General features: G+C 36.2%; 1 protein-coding gene across 1 annotated transcript in view; it reads right to left on the bottom strand.

Annotated features, from left to right (window-relative positions):
* Positions 1-13070, bottom strand: part of LOC145254848 ((Lyso)-N-acylphosphatidylethanolamine lipase-like) — a 100050-nt gene extending 86980 nt beyond the window's left edge. The window contains exon 1 of the mRNA XM_080113696.1: positions 12997-13070. The gene's annotated coding sequence lies outside the window, so the exon portion shown is untranslated. The remainder of the gene's footprint in view (positions 1-12996) is intronic.
* Positions 13071-16694: the final 3624 nt, after the last annotated feature.

Genomic DNA, 16694 nt, shown 5'->3' with positions numbered 1-16694 from the left:
GCCAGGTGGTAATTTGGCCGTAAGCGGAGGGATACACAGAAAAAATGCAATCCCATGATTCCCTTCCTTTTACCGACCTCTTTTTTGTCCGGACAGCCATGGGGTAGACATCTATTTTTGACTCTCCATAAATAAGGAGGGGGGCACCCCTTCCTCAGCGTTATCTCACTAATGATGCAATTCTCTATCTATATAAGAGCCAAGTACGTCCAAAGATGGAGTACTGCTGCCACATCTGGGCGGGAGCTGCTAAAAATAGCCTATCCTGCCTTGACAGAGTACAAAATAGACTTTGTGGCTTGGTAGGGGATGCCCTTTTCTCTACTCTGCAACCTCTTTCCCACAGAAGAGACGTAGCGAGCCTGTCATTGTTCTATCGTGATTTCCATGGCAGGTGCTCGTCTGAGCTCCATTCTCTGGTCCCCCCTTGCCAATCTTTTTCAAAAAACACCCGACTAGCTAAAACCACTGTCAATAATTTTCCCCACTCCCTATCTATGCCTAAATCAAAACGTAGATACGATGAACAAAGCTTCTTTCTTAGAACTGCACGCCTGTGGAACTCTGTTCCGCTTGCCTGTTTCCCTCCCGACTCCAACCTGGATGTATTCAAGTCCAACACAAACAAATTCCTGATGAACCGCCCCCTAAGTAATGACATCTTACCAATTCTCCAATACTATTGCTACACTATCCCTTTGATTACTGTACACACAATAACTCTTATCCCTGAGTGGCCATTGGGCCTTGATAAGTGGTGAACTCCATGTAAAAATAAAAAAAAAATAAAAAAAATTCTCATATATTACCATTGTGTCGCGTGTCGTTTTTTGTGTCTTCCATAAATGTCTTAAGTCGAATGAAGCGGCCCTGAGGACAAGAAAGGTCCAAACCAGCATGGCACCAGAATCAAGACGTCTTCCTGGGAGAAAAAGGAGCCACACACCCACAGCCAACATCTCAGGTATGCGTTTCCCCTTGATACTCGGACCCTAACGACTGACCCATCGTCCCATCATCCTGGGACCGTTTCTAAGATAGTGTAACACATGGGTCGGTCACACAGCAGTAACCAGCTGATAGTGTCACATATTGATTCCCTATGATCAGGATATATCATATTTCGACCCTGCCAGGTTTAAATTGATTTCGGCACCATCTGTCACATATTGGTTGCCTGTTTCAACAAACTTCTGGATCTGACTTTCAACCCTGATCTGAAATAGAAGACTTGCGTCAAATCAGTTGCCAAGGTCACCGAAAAAATGGTTATGTCATTCTACTTCTCCAGAAGGTATCTCACTTCTGACGCAATGCTCTACCTGTACAAGAGCCAAATGTGTCCAAAAATGGATTACTGCTACCACATTTAAGGAGGTGCCACTCAGAGCACTCTATTCTGCCTTGGCAGAGTTCAAAACAGGCTTTAAAACCTAGTAAATAATGCCCCTTTTATCTTCCCTGCAACCTCTTTCTCACATAATACGTTGCAAGCTTGACTCTGCTCTATTGTTATTTTTCATGGCAGGTACTCGGCTGAGCTTCAATCTATGCCCCGCCTCCTTGCATAATTCACAAAACATATTCATCTAGCTACAACCACTATCAACAATTTCAACTACTCTCTATCTGTACCTAAATCTAAGCTTCTTTCCTTGAACTGTCTGCCTGTGGAATTCTGTTTTGCTGGTTTGCTTCCCAACTGATTACAACATGGTCATCTTTAAGTCAAATGTAAACAAGTTCTTGTTGAGCTGTATCCTTAAATAATTGAATTCTATCCAAATTCCAACACTAATAATCATTATGTTGCAATCTCATTGACCACTGTGTACTCATTAACCCTTAATCTTAAGTTGCTTTTGGGCCTTGATAAGTGGTGGCTCCCTTGTAAAAAAATTTTTTTTTTAATTTCACAGATAAACATACAAACTAACAAACACCGCTCATATTATTATAGCTGAATTATTGATGCAGTTGTGGGAAACATATTCACAAAATACTGGTATCAGCAGAAGCTTGCAGACACAAACACAATCTGTTAGCAACTTCCAGTTAATAATAACCATATGCTGAATTGTCACTCTTGGTCAGATGCATAGTGCTTACAACTGTCACTGGCGCTAATGCCACCACTAAATTCCTATTGCCAAACACATTAAAAAAAAAAACAATCTCTTTGCAAACATGGGTTTTTAAGCTCTAGCTGTTCTGATCAATGCCCCAGGCATCACACCACTGTTGTCTGAGAATGCCTTCTCTAAAGTCAACGAGTCATAATTATATAACCTAAAGGAACTTAACAATTAATTCAGATTTGATATTCAAACATTTACAAACTGTACACTTCATTTATTAGTAAAATATATTGTTGTCATATTTGCACTGATTTTGCTATCAAAACAATAAAATAATAATAATTATAATAATAATAATAATACTTGTAATCAACATGTAGTGATTGTTGTTTCGAAATTCCATTCATCTTCACAATCAGCCAATTATGAATTTGAGAATTAGAGCATAGTCTGATGCCCTACTTATCAGAAATGGCTTCATATTTCGGAAATTACTGAAGCAGAAAAGTACTCTTGAGGTGTTTGCAACTTTTTTTTTTTATATATGACCTTAGGTTAAATTAATTGACAAGTAATGAAAATAAACCGAAGAGAGTCTATAAAATAGTGTTTTTATAATGCTAATTTTTTCTCATGAAATATATACACAAAGCTGTTGCTAAGAGTATTGTCTGGAGGTAGCGGTTTCAATCCCACCCAAAGTCGGTCAGAGGATTAATTGACCAAACCGTTGTGAGATAACAACAACTACTGAAAGCAATAATTGCTGTGGATGTAGTTGGAGGATTCGACATTCCTATCCTGTTGCAGTTAACCTGACGAAGGCCAGAGGAATAATTGGCCGAAACGTCGTAGAAAAAAAAAACAAAATAAAACTAGAAAGTGAGGATAATAGTCCCCCCCCCAAAAAAAAACTGTTGCTTATGAAAAGTAACAATGAAATTTATAATTCCGGGCGCACGCACGCACGCACGCACGCACACGCACACACACACACACGCACACACACACACACACACACACAGAGAGAGAAAAGTAACAAAAAATAATTCGGTTCTGATGGATTTGAGCAGTACCAAATTTGTGGCTTCAGAAAATTTAGGTCAAGTGACATTTTTCTTCTTTCTTTTAATGATGTACCTATTTACTATGCCTCCCCACGGGACAGAGTTAGACACTAGGGTCGTTTTTTAACGTGGAGAAAAGGTACAAAAATAAAAATTGTCGCAGTCGTGAAGGATTTCTCCTCCACCGAAAGAGAACAAAAAATGGAAGTGCAGCATCTGAAGAACAAGCTAAAAAAAATATACCCGTGTCTGAAATTACTTTGCGCTATTTTATCAATAGATTATTTTTAACTCTATAATTTTACTTTATCGTAAGTTTTTCTAGTGGGAATATAAAGAAATTGGATAAATCTTAACATAGGGACCTATTAATGTAAGTAAAGCTCATATACCTAGCTCCTTTCTCCTCTGGTCTTGGATATGACCTTAAACTATATCCAGTGGTGAGGCCCCAGCTTGCGGGCTTTGGGAAGTGTGGAACCACCTTTTAATTACCATTGCTCCCAGATCCACTCTGACCCGGAGTGGTAGTACCTGTTAGGGTCCCAACTATGGGTTAAATAGAAACCGATTTGAAAAAAAAAAATATATTCTATTAAAAAATTTTTCTTAAAAATCTTTGGATTCGGCATTGAATAACACGAAAAATGCTGTAAAACAAAAACAACCAACCATCCTTTCTCCTCTTCTGATGAAAAGCATTGGGCTTTGACATGCTATGGTATCAAGAGTTCTTATAATATTTTAATCACTATTTGTTTTACTTATTGAACTAACGAATAAATTTAACTATATTTGTTTTATCTTAGATTATATTAAAATAACAGTATTCCAAGATCCAAATATTTATTTTTTTTTATCCAAAACAGCTCCTCCAGCATGTTAAAATTTCAGTACACTATTTTTTACAGATCTGTTTCGTCATGCTGAAACAATCAGTTATTATTATGTCAATATCAAATCTCGTGCATATACTCCTCAGCAAATATAGAAATTCTTTGCTTAGAGAAAAAGATCTTCAGGTGATAGGTCGAATGAGAATGGCACTTTCTACAAACCTTAGCCCTGACTCATTCTCTATTCTGAATCATGTTCATTCGACCTATCACCTGAAGAATTTGGAGACTATTTACATTCACTTGAAGAAACCTTCTCTCTGCAAGCAGAGGGAATATCTCTTAGGTTTGAATGTGATCAGTCTCTAGGGGATATCATACGTTTCGGTATTTTAGATATATAGTGTATCCTGTTTTCTTTTTTAATACACTATATTGCTAATTTTTTAAAAACATATTGTCTCTTATTTTATTTTAAATGTATCATTTCCCATTTCATTCGATTTTATTAATAAAATTTAAAAAGAAAGAGGAAAAAAAAAGTAAATCCCTTGATCCAGCTTATGAAAAGTGAGGGTAAAACCGGTTAGCTGGCGTCCCCCATTAAATCGTTTTGTTTTTTTTACTCTCATTTCCCACTTTTAATCATAAACAAAATCATCAAAACGGGTCTTCCTGTCATGATTGCAATAATTAAATTTTGTATCCTGCATAAAATTATGATATATATATATAATTCCTTTTTAATTTGAATTACTCCAAACAAAACATAAGGCCACTTCATATGAGGAGCTAAAAAAACCCAAAACAGCAATTTTTTCCCATTTGTCAGAAACATTGCTCATAGAATGTGAGAACTAAAGGACAAAATAAGGAACGTGAGAATTACAAGACGGCTAAAAGTAACTGTCCACATTTTACTCTCCTAAAATTTATATTCTCCCCATCTAAAAATTGAGCTCTCTGGTCGCAGAAATAACAGTTTCCACTTAGTGCAAAGCATTACTCTTCTACAGTGAAGAGAGTTTTAAGCAGCAGTGAAAATATAAAAAGATAGACATAATCCTATGTTTTTTACAATCGGGGAAAATTCAATAGTCAAGTGTCTTGACTCGTGACCATAGTTACCAATCATCTGGTGAGTTTTGTTGTAGACCCGTGCTAGGGGTCACAAATGAAAGAAACCACAAGCAGTATAAAGTGTATAAAACATAATATGTATTTATCATAAAGAATACAGGAGCCATTAAAGTGGTATTAGAGGAACGTGTTTGTAGCATGCAGTTAAACATGGTATGAATGTCTCCATTTAGTCTCTGAAACCAGTGTTATTCATAGGACTGGTTGATTCCACTTCGTTCTCAAATAGGGGTGATTTGTACTCCACAACACCCCCTCCCAAGCTTTTCATTCCCTGGGATTATCGTATAGCTTTTTTTTCTGGGGTTGCTCTCTATTGGGTCGGTCATTTTCCTTTTTCTGGAGGACCAGAATTGTCTGGCTGATTGTGGCATTACCAGGTTGAACGTGTCATATATCTGGTCCATTACCTCTTTTTGTTCAGTTTTTTATTGTCAGTTGCATTTCATCGTTTTGTTTCTGCATTGCCCATTGTTTCTCTCTGAACCTTTTTTCAGGTTCTACTTTGTTGGAATTTCACCATTTCCAAAATCGTCCATTTTTTTTTTTTTTTTTTTTTTTTTTGAAAGGCTTAGAATTACTTAATATGACAAAATGAGTTTTTTCAGAAACATCACAATTCGTTGATTTACTTTTCCTATAGTACCAACTCGATAGAAAAGAAACTTTTACAAAATTCGTACCTGGTTATTTAACAAATATTTCTTTCATATATTTATTTCCTCATGTGGCAATTTTCCTGAGAAAATAATTTGGTGTTTGCATGTATACAGAAAGCAGTAGATTTCGTTTGCCATTTTTCAGTTTTTGTAATGTGTAGGTACTGGATTCAATTCCTTGTTGATCCTACACCTTTTTATTCCTCTTTTTTCCTTAAAGAGAATTAGTTACTTATCTGTGAAAGAGAGTTTATAGCATTTTGAAAACAAGTAGTTTTTCCCATACTTCAAACTTTTGAAAAATAATACTTTTAAAGTTTCGAGTTTCCCCTGAGTGTAGGAAAAAATTATTTTGAATATCCGTGTGTGTTCTTTTTTCTTGAATCCTTTTGGTCGTCAAATGTTTTCAAATAGCTGGGTTTTTTTTGTTTTGTTTTTTAGAGTAAGTCCTTGTCCAAATATTCATTATTCAGTTGTTGTAAGCATTTGCTGTAGGTTGATCCAGGAAGTTCTTGAATCATCCTCGTCAGCCAGTTGTTGTAGACCCGTGCTAGGGGTCACAAATGAAAGAAACCACAAGTAGTGTAAAGTGCATAAAATATAATATGTATTTATCATAAGGAATACAGGAACCACTAAAGTGGTATGAGAGGAACGTGTTCGTAGCATGTTTTTAAACATGGTATGAATGTCTCCATTTAGTCTCTGAAACCAGTGGTATTCATAGGACTGGCTGATTCCACTTAGTTCTTGAATAGGAATGATTTGTACCCCACAACAATTAGGTTTTGAATATCAGCATAAAAGCATTTGCCATGTCAACCTGAAGAGTCGTGATACAACAAAACAGTTGTCTGGGGATAACAATACATATGTATGTTTTTCAATTATGGCTGGCTTCCGGCCAGTTTGAGCTTGCATTCAAATGTATACAAACAAATGATATAAAAATAAACTCGGCCAACGAAAGCATGTGGTAAGAGATAAAATATGGCTAACTCTCACGTATGGTACAGCTGGAAATGTCTTTTCAATTATTAAATCATTTCGCTCTGATAGGTTCATAAGAGTAGTGGTTGATGGCCAGAAGTCAGAAGCTCATAGTATTAATACTGGAATCCCTCAGGAGTCCATCCTGTGTCCAACTCTCTTCCTGATCTATATTAATGATCTTCCAAATCACATCCTTAGATCTTTCATAGACATTTTTACTGACGACACTACTATCTATGGCACCACATCGAAGACCATAAACGACCAAGTTCTCTCTGATTCTCTCTCCTTGAGCATGTGGTACATTGGGGTAAAAAGTGGCTGGTTACTTTTAATGCATCTAAAACCAAGCTTCTATCTTTGCATCATCAACGTTCTGATTCCCATCTGGCATCAACTGAAATGAATAGCTCTCGTCTTGGGGAGGCTCCATGTTTTGACAAGCTTCTGGGCTTGACCTTTACTCCTGATCTAAAATGGAATGCATACATCAAATCCGTTGCCAAGGTCGCTGGAAAAATGATGGGATCCTTCTATCGATCCAGTAAATATCTATCTGCTGATGCAATTCTCTACCTATATAAGAGCCAGGTACGTCTAAGGATGGAGTATTGCTGTCACATCTGGGCAGGAGTTGCTAGGAATAACTCATCCTACCTTGACAGAGTTCAGAATAGACTTCGTAGCCTAGTGGAGGATGTCCTTTTCACTTCCCTGCAACCTCTTTCTCACAGAAGAGACGTTGCGAGCCTGTCTCTGTTTTATCATTATTTTCATGGCAAGTGCTCCTCTGAGTTCCAATCCATGGTCCCCTCCCCTTGCCAAACATTCACGAGAAACACTCGTTTGGCTGTAAACACTATCAATAATTTCCCCTACTCTTTATCTGTGCCTAAACCTATAAACATAGATTCCATGAACAAAGCTTCTTCCTAAGAACTGCACACCTGTGGAACTCTCTTCCGTTTATCTGCTTTCCAGCTGACTACAATATGGCCGTCTTCAAGTCCAATGTAAACAAGTTCTTGATGAGCCGTTCCCCTTAATATGATTTATCAAATTTACACTTCTAATGATTACTATGATATTGTCCTTTTGACCACTGTATACTCTTTAACCCTTATCCTCGAGTGGCCTCTGGGCCTTGATAAATGGTGATTCCTTTTTAAAAAAAAAAGTTACGAATGACCACAACAAAAGTAAGGGCTTATTCATTTTTTGCGGACTGTTATCCTCCTCTTCATAATTGTTATTCCATCATGTTTTAGCCGACTCATCCTCTGGCCTTCTTCAGGTGATTAACTGGGACGGGATAAAAATGCGAAGTTCTGTAACTGTATACTCAGTAATTACTGCCTTCCATAGTTGTTGTTGTCTCACTACGTTTTGGCCAATTAATCCTCTGGCCTGCTTGGCTAGGATTGAAACTGCTATCTTCAGACAATGCTGAAACTGTAGCGACTCAATGATGGGATGAGTCGGCCTAAACAACAAGAACTATGAAGATGAGGTTAACAGTCCGCAAAAGACTGAATACAAAAATTGTGAAGCCTCATCTCAAAGGATTAAAAAAAAAAAAAAATAGTACATAAAAGCAAGGTTGACTTCAGAACATGTCCAACAAGATTAGCTAATCTCAATTCAAATGAAATCAGGCTTTTAATTAAAATAAAATTAAGTATTTTGATGACACAATGAACAGCATGGGACTTTATGAATATCCTTCAGACTCCATAAAAAAAAAAAGAAAAAAAAGATCCCTATGGAAGCCACAGATCAAATGGTTATATTTTTGTTGCTGCACCAGTATCCAATTGATTAACTAAAGCAGACAAACTCCCATCTTCAACCATTATATTTAATTTATTTTATCTTTTGAAGGCCGTGGACTAACTGTCATTAATAATTGTGGCATGGTCAGCAGTGTAACTGGTGCGACCACTATTTAGCAGTCTCAATTATCGCAGTTGCTTCTGGTGACTCAGAATTATCATAGTTATCTCTTTTGGATTATATTAGAGTTATCTCCCTTGATTTATTCTGACAAACATTAGTGGAATGCACTCTCCTGCCCAGAAATTCAGAAAACTTATTCCATGCACGTATAGAAATTCAAAACCAGGTTCTATCATTTTTTCTGGCCAGCCTTCCAAAACATGGTTCGATTGACATACCATTTCTGTAACTGTAACAAACCTTGATGCTGTATCCATCGGATGCCTTTTCTGGTAGCAGTCATCTGGACTCTCAGAACTTCACAACCTAACAGAAATGGCAGTTTTATTTACTTATTATCTTCAGACCTAGACAACATATTGTTTCTGGATTTTTGAGATGAGGATTGGTTATTCATATTATTTGGATTTATTGGACTACTGTTCTCATCTTGAGTGTGATTTTCACAACGTTTTGGTCGATGTAACCTCCGACCTTCTTCAGGTGTATCTTGTCGAACTCAAGAATTTGGACGGAATTTCGAGCGGAACACTTTATTTATTTCATAGGAGTTGTGTGTTCTTGTTCCGTCAGCTTTGACTGGATAGAGGTCCTAAGTAATTCACAACTGTATTTTTTTCGGTCGCTCACACTGAGGATTGAACCATCAACCTTTAGGAGAATATTACTTTTTACAATTGATTTTTCCAAGTACTCTAACCAGTGTGCCACGGTGTGCACTACTCCCACGAAGTAAATGAAAGGTTCTGCTCAAAATTCCGTCCAAATTCCCGGGTTCGACAGAAACATTTCAGAGTTTGACAAGATACACTTGGAGAAGGTTGGAGGTTACTGTTATGAATGTGGATTATCTCCCTTGATAATCCAAGACTATATAAGCTATATATTTCCACTTGTCGAGTAGACAAGTAGTCGAGTTCTTAATTAAATAATAAACTTATCGTCCTGTTCTCATTACAATTTATTAAATTAAAGAATGGAATATTTTATGGCACCAGAGCGATTTACAACAGATTCAGAAAGCAATTCAACCGACAAGTGCTTGAAACATTCGTGGGAGACGTTTACAAATTTTATCGAGGTTCTACATTCAGAAAGACCGGTACTTCCCATCAATAAGCATGCATTCCTAACCTCACACAGTCAATGACATTATCTCAGATTGCGTTACTTATGAAGAAGCAATCGATGTACTGGACATAGATAAAATCCAAAAATGAGATAGTTTCTAGACACCTACTTGCAACTTGCCGACAAGAAGCAGGTGAAACACTGGACCATTTCCTTAAGAGCGTTCGGACACCGGGCAAAGATTGCAGCTTCTGCCCAATAACGGCATTATTCGGAAGACAGTTCAATTGGCCACATCTAATAACAGATGTTCGATTGATAATTGGGAAAATCTCCTTCCTGTTGCATTATACACCATACGAACCCTATTGTGTACCGCCACGAATGCTCCAGACACAGCATCTAATGGCACTGTCTCCGTTGGGGCTCCATCAGATACTTTGGATGGGCCAACACCTGGATCCCTGATAGATGAAAGACTAGTACGGGAAAAACATGTTCACCCAGGTACTGACTCTGATGCGGCATGGTCTGCTCCTCTGAGAAGGAAACATTTCGGAGTAAGATATTTTAGGGCCCACAGACAGGCTCACACTGAGGAGCCTAACTGTTTGAGTACTTCGACCTTGAATCATGGATTGCCAAGGCGGTCACTGCGAGCTCCTAGGGAGCCTGGACATTTAAGGTACTTTCTCCCTTATGAGAGAGAAATTTGGTGGGGGGGGGAGAATGTTGTGAATATGGATTATCTCCCTTGAAAATCCAAGACTATATAAGCTATGTATTTCCGCTTGTCAAGTAGACAAGTAGTCGAATTCTTGTCGGTTGACATTCGGTACTCGTACTGGACTGGTGGCTGAAGTGTGGTGTCTGCTCAGATGCCGCACTCAAATTAATTGTCCTTAGTCAATGGAGGGGAAACCCTTTTATACTAAAGCAATTTTATTTTTGCAAACTACCAGAATGACCCTTTTGAGGGGAGCTGGTTTTCTCCCACATTAAAAACGACTTTGTGTCACATTTTGTTTCATGGGGAAACAAATAATGACAATCGACGAATTCTTTATTGAATAACAAAGATTACTAGACAGAAACTTATCGTCCTGTTTTCATTACAGTTACATTAACCGAAACATTGTGAAAATGACACTCAAGATGAGAACAGTAGTCCGATGAATCCAAATAATATGACTTGAATACAGGTTTCTTTATCAATCATATTGGGACTATAATGCACTCTGTCTTTTGTACTAATGTCTACGGTTCTCGTTTGTATATCATATATTAATTATCACGTATTTTTCATTTTCTTTTTTTACATTTGTCTTTGACACATTCTTTATGTGAGAATAAATTTAAGCAAACATTGTTAAAAACAACAGAGAACTTCTGCTTAAGTATATCTTTTTTTGGTACAAGTGCAGAGAGTGATCAGGACGTAAATAATAACGTTATTATTTAAAAAGCCATTCTTAACATGGGGAGGGGAGTGTGTTTCGTACCCATTCTATACTTCAACCTTACAATTGAATAAAAAAATATATCATAAAACTTTAATTAAACTTTGAAATACGATTTAAAAAATAGCGCAGATCACTCTCTGCACTAGCACCCCTTTTTTTTTAAAAACTTTTTTTGGTGTTGAAATAAAAAAAATACTAAAGTTCAAATGCTTTCTAAACTTCTTCGAATCATCAATAAACGAAAAAGCAAATGAACAAAAGCGCTGGAAAAAAGAAAATTTCAAAACGTAGCTGTTAAACGGGTTCGTGAAGTCAGATGCCAGGAGAATGTTTTCACACTGTTCCAGGAGAGACGTTAACAATTTAAATTTCGTGATGCCAAGATAAAATTGTATTACATTAAGCATTTTAAAATGTTATTACTGGTTTCATAGGCACTATTATTCATCATAGGTTGTTGAGTTTTGATGTAGATAGCTTCAGATATTTTTAATTTTTAAAATTTAGTTTCAGAATGTATTAGTTTAATGTTATTAATTAGGATTTGTCTTAAATCGGAACGGGGAAGAGTTATGTTTCTGCAGATGTTGGTAACTTGAGCTAGAATTTACAAAATGCATGGTGAAGCAGCAGAATAGGGTAGTTGCTGTAAAATCAGTGTAGCTATTAACTTTAATATTATTATGGGAGGTACGTTATCTCAAAGGGCATTTAAACTTTGCTTTTTTACCTGATGATGATTCGATGAAGAATCGAAAACGTCCGTGATGAATATGGAAATTATATAATTAAAAAAAAAATTTAGCACAAGAAAGCTGATAAGAAAAAATATTATAAAAGCAAAAACTAAACTCCGAAAACGTGCAATTTTTTAATACATGTGAATTTGCTCAGCAATTTTTAATAATTTTCAACTCAACAGTTTAAATACTGCCAAATTCCTTTAAAATTTTCAAAGGTTATAAAGTATTTTTTTCAAAATTTTTTGTTAATACAAAATGTCTGACTTGTTTACGAAAAAAAAAACCAACAAATAAACAAAAAGAAAACAATGGAATGCATTCTGGAGGATTTAATTTCGTATTTTGATTACTTTTTTAAATAGGATTTCTAAGATTTCATTTTATTTTAACAAATATTAGATTAAAATTATGGTACTTCTACAGAATTCAAACTGAACTTTTCATTAAATTTTTTATTTATTTATTTTATTTTATTGTTTACTTTTTTACAAATCCAAAGTTTTCGGTTCAATTCGGCAAAAATCAAATTTGGTCCGCTTCAAATTCCGTAGAAGCACCAAAATAAAATTAAAAGAAAAAGTAGAGGCGAAAAACACACACACCAACACGCGAGTAGTTATTTTATATTTAGAATTTAGTTTTATATATGTTAACTATTGTCTTATCTAAATAAAGAATTTTGGTAAAACAATAAAATTCATTTATTTTATGAATTTAAAACATGATTTAATCCTTGTGATTGATTAAAAAGTTCGTTGCCACCTTCAAAACATTGAAGTTCTTCAAGAATAAAAGTTCAAAATTAGTTATATAATAGGATTTTATTTTCAGACGAAAAACTACCAAAAGACAATAATTTTGAAAATAGTTCCCTTTTAATCAAAGTTGTGTTAAAATCTATAGATGTAAGTGAGGTTAAATAATGTTTTTTTTTTTTTAATTTCAATTCACAAAAACAAAACAAATAGAAATAAAAGGACATAAACTTACTCTTTACTTGGTCTTTGTTTTTTCTCTCGAAGAGTTTTTATTTTTACAAATCCAAGGTAGATAACTCTAATTCCTTCAAGAGTTACTTCCCTTGATTCTTTAAATTTTTTTTTTTTTAGTGATTTTTAACTATTTTATCAGAAACAAAAAGTTAATTTCAAATAATAGCAGTTTTTTTTTTTTGCATACAACTAGATCGCATGCAAAACTCGGTGCTTGTTTACATTGGTGATCTTTTAAAGTAAAAGTATCCAAACTACGGCCTGTGGGCCAAATCCGGCCCACCAAAGTATTTAATCAGCCCTCCCCCTGCCGTCGAAGCTCTGGGAAACATTCAGGATTTTTTCTTTTTAATTAATTTTTTTTTTTTAATTTATATATATATATATATATATATATATATATATATATATATATATATATATATATATATATATGGAAATGTGTGAAAATAGTGTGGCAGTTTTTCTTTTTGTTCAGAAAATTATTAAAAGAATGGGTTTTTAGGGAACCAGTTTCATTAAAAAGCAAATCTAATTAGCAAAACTATAAATCACGTCTAGAGCATTTTTTTTGTGTGTGGTGGTGGGGGGGGGGGGTCAGCGTAGCTCTAAAAAGTTAGCAATATTGCCCCACCCCCAGTTTGTAAACTTTGGAGACCTCTGTTTTAAACCAATGGATTTTAGGTGAAAACATTATCACGCACTTACGTGTTATATCGAAATTAGTATAAATTTTAAAAATTATGAAAAATGATCCGTAGAAAAATGATTACAAGTAAAAACAGAATTTATCGAAATAGCAAGTTTTATCAAATGTTTTTAATATGGAAGGGTTTGAGACAAATTCAGTATAACAAACTGAGATTAGATACCTCTCTTACTTAAATTACTCTCTAACAGGCACGACAAGAAAACAAATGCACACATATCTAAAGAAATGGCAGAAACACTAGAGGATAACCTCAATCTGTAGTGGAATGGGAACAAAAATGGATGGTTACATTCAATGTTACCAGGACTAAACTTGTTTCCTTCAATAATTACAAGAAACCACTCTACCACCAATAGCAAAGATTCATTATCTGAAAGTACTTCTTTTAAATTCCTCGGCCTAACGTTCACAGGAAACATGAGTTGGAACAATTACATTGAGATCATTGCCAGGACCGCTGTAAGGAAGGTAGGCTCTCTCTACCGTGCTAGAAAGCTACTAATGCTTGAAAGTATCATGTATCTCTATAAGGCCACTATTCGTCCATTTATGGAGTATTATTGTCATATTTGGGCTGGTGCATCTGCTACTAGTCTCTCGGTCCTAGACAAGGTCCAAAAGAGAGTCTCCAACTTGACAGGTCCTGAACTGTCATCTAAGCTTCAGCTTCTGTCCCACCGACGAAATGTTGCATCGCCTGTTCTACAAGTATTTTAATGGTGAATGCTCTGATGAACTACAAGAACTTGTGCCCCCATAATGTAAATACCCTTGACAAACCCGACAAGCAGCTAAATCCCACCCCTACACAGTAAAGATCCCCAGATATAAGAGAGCTTTCTACTCCAGTAGTTTCTTCCCCAGAGACTTTGGAATTCCATCCTGGGTCCCTGCTTCCCCAACTGTACTGACATGCAGAAGTTCAAGTGTAACGTGAACCGACATGTTGCTGCCCAACTCCCTACATAGTATCACAGTAGCTTATATCCCTGATAGTAGCCCCTTACACCAAAGTAGCAATGTGCCTTGTTCGGGGTGCAAATGTAATTAAAAAAAAAAGAATTAAGGGTTCGCCATTTTTAAACACAATCTTAGACAGAATTGTTGATGATATTTTTGTTAAATATATATCTAGCACGTGTTTTATTAGATGATTGTTCGTAATTTTTGGAACTTATATTAATTTCGACATGACATGTAAGTACATAATAGTGTTTTCACCTGAAATACGTTTGTTCAAAACGACACCAATCAACACAGGCACCAAAATATGTACTTTCCTTTGGAGCAAACAAACAGATGAACCTTAACAGTGGACTTTTTTTTTAACCTTTGAACTTTAATTCAGTCCAGAAACTAAGTTCTCAGCTTAAAGATTTCAAAATCATATTCAGATTTTAAACAGTCACATTAACTTACACTGTTAAGCAGGATATTAGAATAGTTCTGGAGCGTGAATTTCTACTATGTCACTTTCGTTACGGGGGGGGGGGATTGCTGAAAGATTAGCATTTAGGGTTTGATCATCTCGAAAAAAGCAGAGAAAATAATTTATTATACATTTTTTAAATGTCAAAGAACTACTAGGATGATTCATTAAAAAAAATGTCAAATAGCAATTATGATAATGCAGTTCATAATGTACTTTCAGAGAAACCCAACTGTAAAGACTTATTTTTTCTTGCAGAAAAATGTCCCTGCTAGACGATTTGGTTACACACTGACTAATTAACTTGCTGGGTGCATTGATTGCTTCTTTCACCAGAAGAACTACTTCTGCCCCTTTTGGATTCACAGAGAGAACCCTGGAGGCAACGAGGAAAGACGTCTTCTGTATCTATCGACTGGATGTTCAAGCATCCACTAACTTCGGCTGAAAATAACTGATGATAGATTTTCTGGGACCCAAAGAACTTTCTAGTTTTCCTTTCTTCACTTGGGCATTCTCCCACTTTTTTCCGCCAATATTAAACGATGTACATAATTGAATAAATCCTTTTGTTTTTTCTTATAGATAAAGGTTTTTGTTAAATACTACTTACAAATAGAAGTGCATCTTTAATTATGAAAGCTGCACCGTCATGAAATATCATTATAATCCATCGTGATGGCTTTTTCTGGTTCGTCGTCTTCTACTTCTCTTCCTCTACTTCTTCTACAAAGGCAGTTGATCCTGAAACGAATGACATGCAGGGATATGCCTGACTCAGAAACCAAGACTACCCACAATCAGAAATTCACCATCTTTTATGCCCCCACAAGGCTCACACATATGCAAATGAGTACAGGTCTCACTTTCCATCCAGTTGTGCATGTGCAGTGCCATTTCTGCGTCTGCCATTATGACGTTCGCCTCGTTACTCATTATCTACATCCACTTTGTAACAATTCACATTTCTTTTTTTTTTAATTTTATGGAAATCGCTCCAGACAAAGCATGAAATCACTTGATGTAAGAAGCTAACAAGAACAAAAACTGGAATAGATACATTGAGAGCATTGCTAAGGCTGCTGCAAGGAAGGTTGGCTCCTTCTACTGTGCTAGAAAACTACTTATGCCTGACAGTATCCTATACCTCTATGAGGCCACCATTCGCCCATGTATGGAGTACTGTTGTCACATCTGGGCTGGTGCATCTGCTGCTTGTCTCTCGCTCCTGGACAGGGTTCAAAAGAGAGTTGCCAACCTGATAGGTCCTGAACTGTCATCTAGGCTTCAGCCTCTGTCCCATCGACGAGATATTGCATCCCTCTGCCTATTCTACAAATACTTTAATGGTGAATGCTCTGACGAACTGCAAACACTTGTACCTCCCCGACGTAACTACCCCCGACAAACCCGACAAGCTACTAAGTCTCATCCCTTTACAGTAGAGATCCCTAGGTGCAAGAAAGCCTTTTACTCCAATAGTTTCTTCCCCAGAACTGCGGGTCTTTGGAACTCCCTTCCGGGATTCTGCTTTCCCAACTGCACTGATATGCAG

This window comes from Euprymna scolopes, chromosome 30, assembly GCF_053919585.1.
Source record: "Euprymna scolopes isolate OS-2025 chromosome 30, ASM5391958v1, whole genome shotgun sequence".
Taxonomy (NCBI): Eukaryota; Metazoa; Mollusca; class Cephalopoda; order Sepiida; family Sepiolidae; genus Euprymna; species Euprymna scolopes.
Note: the sequence above shows the minus strand (reverse complement) of the source record. Positions and strands in the feature narration are given on the sequence as shown.